Here is a 10,751-nt window from a genome sequence, read left to right as displayed (position 1 = left end):
AAGGGGGCGCAGCCCCTTACGACGGTGTGAAGAGCGCCCGTAGGGCGCGATGAATCACCTAGTTTTATAATATATGTGTTGGTTGCCCATAGCAACATCCTATTTTCAGTAGACCTCCCATCTTAATAAATAAACCCCCAAATATTAAAAAATGCATCAATCACAATTGTGAGTTTTTGGAAACTGGATGATTACATAGTTAGAACATCTCTATATCCTAGTAAATGAAAAGACTAAAATATTACTCAAAACAAAGTGCTGTTGCCCCCGCTGTAACTTTCCCTAACTGTCAGATTATTTTTCGAGATAGTTAAGTACATTTTTCTCCTCCCTGGTAATGTAATTACTGCATCAGCAATGGAGGCGAAACGCGCGTTGTTCTAATTTTGGGTTCTAATTGCAGAACAGTCCTGTCTATCAGTCGTTACCTCCTGTCAGCTGAGAGTGATTTTCCTATTATCAGCTGTGTTTTGGATCCTTGAGAGATGCTGACATGAAATCGTATTAAATGCCAATCAAATCCAAGTAATGAGCGAAATCATGGTGTTGGCTTATATTTTAACACCCCTTACCAGTCTTTATGCTATCTGAAAAATAATGTACAGTAGTGAGCAATTTAACATGGCTAGGAAGAATACTGTGTGCAAACATTGGTATTAATTGCTGTAATTGGTTGAAGGCATAATCGGGGACAGGCTGATCACATGAAAGGAGTAAAATGACAGCAATAATAAGCTGCATGTCCAAAAATATAATGAAATGCATTATGTCAGTTATTTATACAGAAATATACTGGATGTAGCTTTTGTTTTCCTAGGAAATTAGAGTTTGCAAGGTTGCGTGACCTGTAGTCAGCACATGTGGAGACTGCAGACATCCTCTTTCTGTGTGTGAGTGATACAGTGATGTATAGACACAGAAGTTAGATACCCAGATACTTGCTATAACAGTATCCTGAGTTTGAATCAACCACTGGTAACCCCTGCATTACCACCACTGTATTCCTGCATTAACCTGTTACCACACCTCAAGCACTCAAAATTTAGGGCATGGCCTCAGTCCCGCGAGGCCACGTCCCATTTTCCATTGCTATGGGGGCATGACCAGCGGCTCTGTGAGCTGCTAGCCACGCATTTAGCCCCTCTGTCTCCAGGACTAGATGCTGTGCGCCCGGTGATTAATATCCAGCATTCTTGATAAATCTACTTAATCTCCTGTCAGGGCCATTGTTCTCACCATGCGCATGGTACGGCCGGGGGACCTTGTATAAAAATTGTCCACCGGATGTGGCATGACACCACTGGCTGTTGAAGCCCGGTGCCGGTTCCAAAATACGGTGGAACCCCCAGTTTTTTTGTTCCCCGTATTTTCGGAACCAGGACCAGCTTAATGAACCCGGGGCTGGTTTGGCTCAGGAGGGGGGTCCCCACGCCATTTTTTTTTCCATTTTCACTTTAACACATTTTTTTGGACAGAACCATGCACCAATCTCACTTATCTGTGTCTGGTTCTGTCAAACAGCCAGCCTGAACTTGGTCTATTTGTTTTGCGATTATTGGTAACCTTTACCAAAAATCACACCCTATTACATTTGCGAGTTGTATATTTTATAATGGGAAAACATCTGGATGCGAAAAAAAAAGCGACAGGTCAAATTGTGCGAATTTTGCGGCAAAAAGTGCGAATTTTGCTGCAAAAAGTGCGATTTTTGCTGCAAAAAGTGCGATTTTTGCTGCAATTCGCATCCTATTACATGTGCGCTTTTTCGGAAAACGAGCAAATTAGCTAGATCAGCGATTCTCTGCAAATGCATACACCAGCCGCTCACCAACTGATGATTTTATTAGTGTGTGCAGTCAGTGGCGTAAGTTCGTCCCAGTTGCCTGGAGGCAAGATAAATATTGGTGCCCCCCCCCCCCACACACACACACACACAACCTTATATAAATATATGTATGTGTGTATATATGTTTGTTATGGATATTATGTTTAAAATAAAGAGAGTATGATGTATCTGGTCCTGGTTGGAGGGGGAGTCAGCCAAGGAAGCTATGTCAACGGTTTTCAATTAACTTATTTAAACTTGCAGGGAAGTAGAGGTGCCCCCCTTGGGAGCAGGAGCCCAGCGGCAGATGACTCCATTGCCTCCCAGAGTTACGCCTCTGTGTGCAGTCTGTGAGTCACCCAGGTCTTACTCAGTGGCTGCAATAGAAACAGGCTGGTGGGGGCGGAGCTGACATTACACACCTTCCCCTAAAATGATTGGACACGCCTGCGTTTTTACCCTGACACTCCCTGAAAACACCCGGTTAACACCCACAAACGCCGGCTTCCTGTCAATCAACTTGCGAACAGCCATTGATAAAAAAGCAGCAGGATTTTGCAGCAGCATGGCTTCGCGCATGTGTACTACAGGCTGCACACATGCGCAGTCCATCGATATTCACCCGGCCGGTGAATTCGCAGCCATCCAATCAGGCTCTAATAAGCTTTGGAGAAAGTGGATGGAGATAATTTACCAGCCAATCAGCTCCTGAGTGCCACGTTACAGGCTGTGTTCAAAAATGTCAGGAGCTGATTGGCTGGCAATTCATTTCCAACCACTTTATCTCTATGCAAAGTGTAGTACATAAACCCCCAAAGTTTCCATGTACAATGCAAGCCTTACCCTGGGTGTAACATATGTTAATGCTTTTTTGGGTACTTGTTTCCTAGCACGGCCACAACGATCATGATCGTGGGCATCGTGAGGAAAAATCGGGGGCATCGCGGCTAAATTGAGGCATTTAACATTGTTCCCTATGGGGAAATCGCGGGCATCACGTCGCGACCATCGCACCCGATTTTTTAGTGCTTGCGATGGCCGCGATGGCCGCGACGCGATGCCCGCGATTTCCCCATAGGGAACAATGTTAAATGCCTCAATTTAGCCGCGATGCCCCCGATTTCCCATAGGAAACAATGTTAAATGGGTCAATTTACCCAAATCATCATAGGGAACAATGTTAAATGGGCCATAAACCCCCCAAAACACCCCTGAACAGTGAAATGTCCCCCCAAAAGTATTTTACGCCACCCCACGATCAACGCGAACCCGAAGCGTGGCGAGCGCAGCGAGTCCGCGAGGGGCGGCGGTACGCGTCCTCCGACCTTTTCATACCCCCACTATCCACGTCGGCGTGGAGTTGAGAATAGAATAGTGTGGCGAGCGCAGCGAGCCACCGAGCCGAAGCGTGGCGAGCGCAGCGAGCGCAGCGAGCCCCGCGAGGGGACGCGGATACCTGTGAAGCCCGCGAAGGGACGCGTTTACCTGTGAAGGTATCCGCTGCGCTCGCCACGCTTCGGGCTCGGTGGCTCGCTACGCTCGCCACACTATTCTATTCTCAACTCCACGCCGACGTGGATAGTGGGGGTATGAAAAGGTCGGAGGACGCGTACCGCCGCCGCTCGCCACGCTTCGGGTTTGCGTTGATCGTGGGGTGGCGTAAAGTACTTTTGGGAGGACATTTCACTGTTCTGGGGTGTTTTTGGGGCTTTCTGGCCCATTTACCATTGTTCCCTATGATGATTTGGTGAAATTGAGGTATTTAACATTGTTCCCTATGAGAAATCAGGGGCATCGCGGGTACATTGAGCCATTTAACATTGTTTCCTATGGGGAAATCGTGGGCATCGCGTCTGGACCATTTAAGGCTTTTTTAGCCGCATACGATGCGACCGACGCGATTTTGACTATTTTCAATGCATTTCAATGGGAAAATCGGGGGCATCGCGTCGGTCGCGTCGTATTCCACTAAAAATGACACACGATGCCCGCGATTGTGGCCGTGCTAGGAAACAAGTACCCTTTTTTGGGTAACTGTATCCTTCTGACATTCTGTAAAAGACAAGATGGCGTCTCTTAACCTCCTCTACAAGTTCTCAAAACATTTTCTACTTTCAAGATAAATTATTTTCCTTTGATCCCAGCCTATGGCGGATAATGACGGTAATTTGTGCTGGGGTAGATGGTAATAGCAGCGGCGAAATGAGTTATTTATTCCTGTTTCACGGAACCAGGCTTCAAGTAGTAGAATACCGGACGCTTAGCAATGTTGTTTTCCATATAAATACAGAGTGGAGAAGATGCTTCAATTCAGCAGCATAAACAGGAACATCTCAAGGCCGGCGCGAGATGTGTCAGGTGCTTCAGTAATGCTTTTATGCGGCACAATAGCTTACAGATAAATAAGGCGCCCCCACTGTTGAATGGAAATGCAGAGCGATAAATTGAATGCATCCAGAGTCAAGGATTTGTCTTTGTGTGCAGAACTGAACCACGCAGATCAGACATTGCTAATTCACATCGCACAAGGCAATATAACAAAGATCCCCTATATTTCCATACTCGACATAGAAATTCCGAGAACCTGGATTGTGTGTACAGAGCGTTGTTTCTGCAGGTTTTTGTTACAGTATAGGGTACAGAACACTGAGGATATTCATTGTTATTGAAATTTATAATTAAAGGAGAGTGAGCGTTAAACCTGTTCAAGGATCAAATACTGAAGTCTGTGCTTCTCTACAGGAACAGAACTTGATTTAAATTTGAACCACTCAAAATCTTCCAGTTCTTTACAGTGGCGTAACTACATTTTGGGCGCCCCCCCCCCCCCGCCGTTAAAGGGAGGGCGCCCAGCCACTCACCCGCCCCTCCGCCCGCCGCACCAACCCCCGCTATCTGTGGGTACCTGGGGGAGCGGCAGGCGAGGACCGCAGGCGGCGCAGATGGAGACCGGGGGCGCGGCGGGAGAATAGGAAGAAATCCTATTCAAAAGACCGGGCGGCCGCTGATTGGCTGAGCTCTCAGCCAATCAGCGGCCGCCCGGTCTTTTGAATAAGATTTCTTTATATTCTCCCGCCGCGCCCCCGGTCTCCATCTGCACCGCCTGCCGCTCCCCCAGGTAGCCGTCAATGCAGGTGGGGGGGACGCTGCGAGGCGGCTGGGGGGACGGACGCTGCGGGGGACGGACGCTGCGGGGGACACAGAGGCGGCAATTACTTACAGCTGAGCCGGGCAGGGGGAGCCGGGAGCTGTCTGTACTGAAGAAAAAAAAAGCCCATACAATGAATCGGCAGCCTGTGATTGGCTGAGCGCTCTCTCAGCCAGTCAGCAATTGGCTGAGAGAGCGCTCAGCAGCCAATCACAGGCTACCCATTCATTGTATGGGCTTTTTTTTTCTTCAGTACAGACAGCTCCCGGCTCCCCCTGCCCGGCTCAGCTGTAAGTAATTGCCGCCTCTGTGTCCCCCGCAGCGTCCGTCCCCCCAGCCGCCTCAATACCCCCCTGCTCCCTTCACATTTCAGCTAACGTAACTATAGCACTGCAGCCCCCGGCACCCGCACATGCATAGCGCCCCCCCCCCCCCCCCCGCGGTCGCAGGGGCTGCGGTGCTATAGTTACGCCCCTGGTTCTTTATTATGGAGTACACACCACATTACTGACTTAAGACACCTCCGCTTTGCAGAGCTGCCATCAGGATTTTTGGGCCCTGGGACTAATTTCCTGTCCTTGCCCCGTCGCCCCCCCCCCCCCCCCCTCACTTGACTTACCATAACTCGGTTTCATCTCCTCTTCCGCTGAGCTGCAGTCCGGAGGTCCCGAAGCGCAGGCTTCTTCAAGCCTGGTGGCCAATTAAAATGCTCTGATTGGCTAGTGAGCCAATCAGAGCTCGTGTAACGGCAGCCGCTCTGATTGGCTGCTGGTGCATGAGCTTTGATGTCACTGGCATCCTGGGTTGATTAAGTCTGTGCCTGGGACCTGATTTGTTCAGCGCATTGAGCACAGCGGAGGCAGTTGGGGGAGTTGCAGTGGGCAAAATGAGCTGCCAGGGCCCTTCCAGAAGCACAGGCCCAGGACAGCTGTACCCACAGCACCCCCCTATTGGCAGCCCTGCCGCTTTGTGCCCTATTTCAAATACTATGTACAGTTGCATAAATATGTAGGGCTTGGTGTATTACTGATAACTTCTTCCCACTCCTGCTTCCAAGATTTTACCAGGGCTGCTCTTTACCTCTGGAACTCTCTCCCTCTCCCTACCAGAATCTCCGCCTCTCTCTACAAAATGTCAGACAGGCTCTCATAATCAACTTCTTTATCAATCCTTGCCAATTCTCATCTTAACTTTTTGTTCCATGCTCAATGTCTACCCCCATCTGTGTCACCCCTGTCTGTCTGCCCAACCCCCTTTAGAATGTAAGAAGGGCCCTCTCCCCTCATGTGCTCCGCCTTCCCTTACTTGCTCTATCATCTACTTCATATTTCCTGCAATGCCACTGAACACCTGGTTATTTAGGTGCTGACCGCTGAAGCAGCAATGTTTATATACCATGTACCAGTATAGCATTGTCTTCTTTTTTCATAGTAGTTAAAGCTGAATAAAGACTTGCGTCCATCTAGTTCAACCTATGTTTATAGTAGCTTTTCCCTTGTTGTATAGTATGATCCGATATTTTAAAGACAGATTATTTTACTTATTCGTATCTGTGGATGTTTTTAACCAGTAAATGTTTATCCAACCTTATTTTAAACATATTTATAGTGTCTGCCGACACCACTTCTCCTGGAAGAGAGTTCCATAGTTTGACTGTTCTGACTGTAAAGAAATTTTTCCTTCTAGATGAACAAAATCTTTTTTCTTCTAATCTAAACACGTGCCCTTGGGTCCTAGATTCCTGTCTAGCAGAAAAAAGGGTGTTTGACAGTTCCTTATATTGGCCCCTAATATATTTATACATGTTGAGCATATCCCCCCTTAAACGTCTTTTCTCTAGTGTAAATAGTCCCAGATTGCTTAATCTTTCCTCGTAGCTTAAATTCTCCATTCCCCTAATAAGCTTTGTTGCTCTTCTTTGGATTTTTTCTAATTCTATCAGTGGTCGAAGTGGGGCGGTATACGGGGGTATGGCATACCCCCACTTTAATCTGAAGATAAAAAAAAAAAGTTTTTTTTCCCCCTCAGGATGCTCTCTGATCACTCAGCAGCACATATTGTGCTTTTGTAATACCCCTGTACAACGGGGCAGTCTGGCAGGGGACGTTGATGGACAGGGGGGTGTCCGAAGGTGCGCACTATATTCACTCTTTACTTTTCCATACCCCCACTTCAAAATTTCCATACCCCCACTTCAAAATTTCCACTTCGACCACTGAATTCTATGATGTCTTTTTTATAGTGCGGCGCCCAGAACTGTACTCCGTGTTCGAGGTGCGGTCTAACCAAGGATTTGTACAGAGGCATAATTACTTTTGAGTCCCTAGTTTCCATGCCCCTTTTGATAATAAATGCTAGAGTTTTGTTGCCCTTTTTTGTTGCTATATTACATTGAGCACTACACCTTAGTTTGTTGTCTATTTGGACTCCTAGATCCTTTTTGAGTACTGAATTACCCAATTCATCCCCACTTAGGTTATAACTAGCACACTGTACTGTTAGTCACTGTTTTATTGTTTTGCTCATTTATTTATGTACTTTATCATCAGCTGCAGCACCTTGTATTAATATTAATAATAATAATAATAATAATAATAATAATAATAATAATAATAATCATAATTAAGACAAATATAGAGAAATTAGCAGCAGAAAACAAGTAATGGTCCAATTGGAACCTTACTTCCATTTAATAACTGTGCCCCATATCAAGGTCCATTATAAGAGCAGGATTCAGTACAAGGGAGAATAAAGGGTGTGACCATTTCCCTGACCTGATATTATACCCAGAGGGTTGCATCAAAGGTGAACTATTATTATTTATTATCATTAGGTGGTTTTTAAATATATATGAATAAATTGTGTAAACCTTTAAAACTTACACTGTGTGTATCCTAGCTCAGTACCCCAGTCTGCACCGTTATGTTTTAGGCCATATTCTACTATCCGCTAGAGCCACTATTGCCCAACACTGGAAATCTCCTTTCCTACCCCCATTTGACAAAGTGGTCTCTAAAACTCAATTTAATTTTGAAATGGAGACCAAAGGTGTCTCGCAAGGTGGCCATACACACGCAGATTTATCATCAGATCTGGCTGGTTGGAACAAAAACATGGCTATGGATGAGAGCAAATGACAGTTGACCATTTGCTTGGAAATGCTGGAAAACTGACAAACTGTCACTCATCCATAACCATGTTTTTGTTCCAACCAGCCAGATCTGAAGATAAATCTTACTAGTGTATGGGCACCTACTCCACAGTACTCTCTTCTCCTGTTATGAAATGGCTCCCATGGCATGCCTATGTCACAGAGGGAAAGGGAGCACCACCAACACATACCATGTCACAGTCTCAGCCTTCTCCTTTTAATTTAAACGAGTCACCCTCAGCGGCCTCTGTTGTCTAAAGGCCCCCATACACTAGGGCGACTTGTCCTTAGGACAAGTCGCCCCCGACTTCCCCCTGAGCTTCCCCGGCTGCTCCCCGGGGGAGCTTGATTAGATTGGCACTTGATGTGCCATTTTTTACATGTGATAAATCGTCTCGATTTATCACATGTTAAAAACCCGGGGAGCAGGGGGGGGGGCGCTAAGAGGTGGGAGCTGGTGGGAGCAGGGGGGCTGGGGACGCTGCGGGGGACACGTCTGTGTCCCCCGCTGCTGGGGACGCTGCGGGGGACATCGTCTGAGCGGCGAGAAGGTAGAGGGAGCAGGGGGGGCTGGAGACGCTGCGGGGGACACAGGCTGCATAGAGCCGGGCAGGGGAAGCCGGCCGGGAGCTGTCAGTAATGAATAAAAAAAAAAAGCCCATACAATGAATGGGCAGCCTGTGATTGGCTGCTGAGCGCTCTCTCAGCCAATTGCTGACTGGCTGAGAGAGCGCTCAGCCAATCACAGGCTGCCCATTCATTGTATGGGCTTTTTTTTTTTATTCATTACTGACAGCTCCCGGCCGGCTTCCCCTGCCCGGCTCTATGCAGCCTGTGTCCCCCGCAGCGTCTCCAGCCCCCCCTGCTCCCTCTACCTTCTCGCCGCACAGACGCTGTCCCCCGCAGCGTCCCCAGCAGCGGGGGACACAGACGTGTCCCCCGCAGCGTCCCCAGCCCCCCCTGCTCCCTCCACCGCCGCGCCGCCCCACTAGGTCCCAAGTCGGGTGGTCGGACGTGCAGCAGGTCCGACCACCCGACGCAGATCCGATGCGCACGGGACCGCGCATCGGATCTGAGGGGACATCAAAACTAGCCGATTTTGGTCCGATTTTGGCCAGATCCGACTGATCTGGCTGAAATCTGACCAAAATCGGCTAGTGTATGGGGGCCTTAACATATTCGATGTACTTTGCTTATCTTACCTCCTTTGTCTTTTTCTTTGTTATTACTTTAAATCATCAATACCTCTGTACGCCCTGCTCCCTCAATCCCCTTTTCCTTTGTTATCCCTTTTTTATTTTTTTGTTTACCCCCTTGTTATTACTATGAAAATTTGAAATAAAGATTTAATGTTAAAAAAAAAAAAAAAAAACGTACACTGTGTGAAACTAGTTTTTTTATTTATTCCTCAAAGTTCCACTTGTTTTTCTTTTATATGTATATTTAACTGCTGCTGGTGGAGAGGTCAGCCCACTGTAGGGCTTGGACAATATCCTCTAGATATTTAACTCCATCATTCCGAATATTACTGGAAAGATGGTTCCACTTACCAGAGCCAGGTAAGGAAGTGATCGCCAATACAGATGTCAACATAGTTACCAAAAATGTGTAGACCGTTTTCCTGTCAATCGTTTGCTTATGTGGACATTTTGTCCATGTTGGCCTAGTGAATGTCGAACTTTTTTTATCCCATGTTGACCTTTTCACCAGTGGCGCTGGAAGTTTTTAGGTTGGGGGGGCAAGATATAATCTCATTTTGGCGCCCCCTAAATTGCTATATGTTACCCCCTGATAGTTAATGAAATATGTTTTCATCAAAAGTAATAGAGTAACAGAAAAACACTATAGTTTTATTAGTAACAAAATAACATTTGTCCAGCACATGTCCCCACATCCCTCATATGTCCAGCACATGTCCCCACATCCCTCATATGTCCAGCACATGCCCCCACATCCCTCATATGTCCAGCACATGCCCCCACATCCCTCATATGTCCAGCACATGTCCCCACATCCCTCATATGTCCAGCACATGTCCCCACATCCCTCATATGTCCAGCACATGCCCCCACATCCCTCATATGTCCAGCACATGTCCCTATAACCCTCATATGTCCAGCACATGCCCCCACATCCCTCATATGTCCAGCACATGCCCCCACATCCCTCATATGTCCAGCACATGTCCCCACATCCCTCATATGTCCAGCACATGTCCCCACATCCCTCATATGTCCAGCACATGCCCCCACATCCATCATATGTCCAGCACATGTCCCCACATCCCTCATATGTCCAGCACATGTCCCCACATCCCTCATATGTCCAGCACATGTCCCTATAACCGTCATATGTCCAGCACATGCCCCCACATCCCTCATATGTCCAGCACATGTCCCCACATCCCTCATATGTCCAGCACATGTCCCCACATCCCTCATATGTCCAGCACATGTCCCTATAACCCTCATATGTCCAGCACATGCCCCCACATCCCTCATATGTCCAGCACATGCCCCCACATCCCTCATATGTCCAGCACATGTCCCCACACCACTCATTTGTCCAGCACATGTCCCTATAACCCTCATATGTCCAGCACATGTCCCTATAACCCTCATATGTCC

Source organism: Crinia signifera, chromosome 5 (genome assembly GCF_055691185.1).
Source record: "Crinia signifera chromosome 5, ASM5569118v1, whole genome shotgun sequence".
NCBI classification, from domain to species: Eukaryota; Metazoa; Chordata; class Amphibia; order Anura; family Myobatrachidae; genus Crinia; species Crinia signifera.
This window is presented reverse-complemented; position numbering follows the sequence as displayed.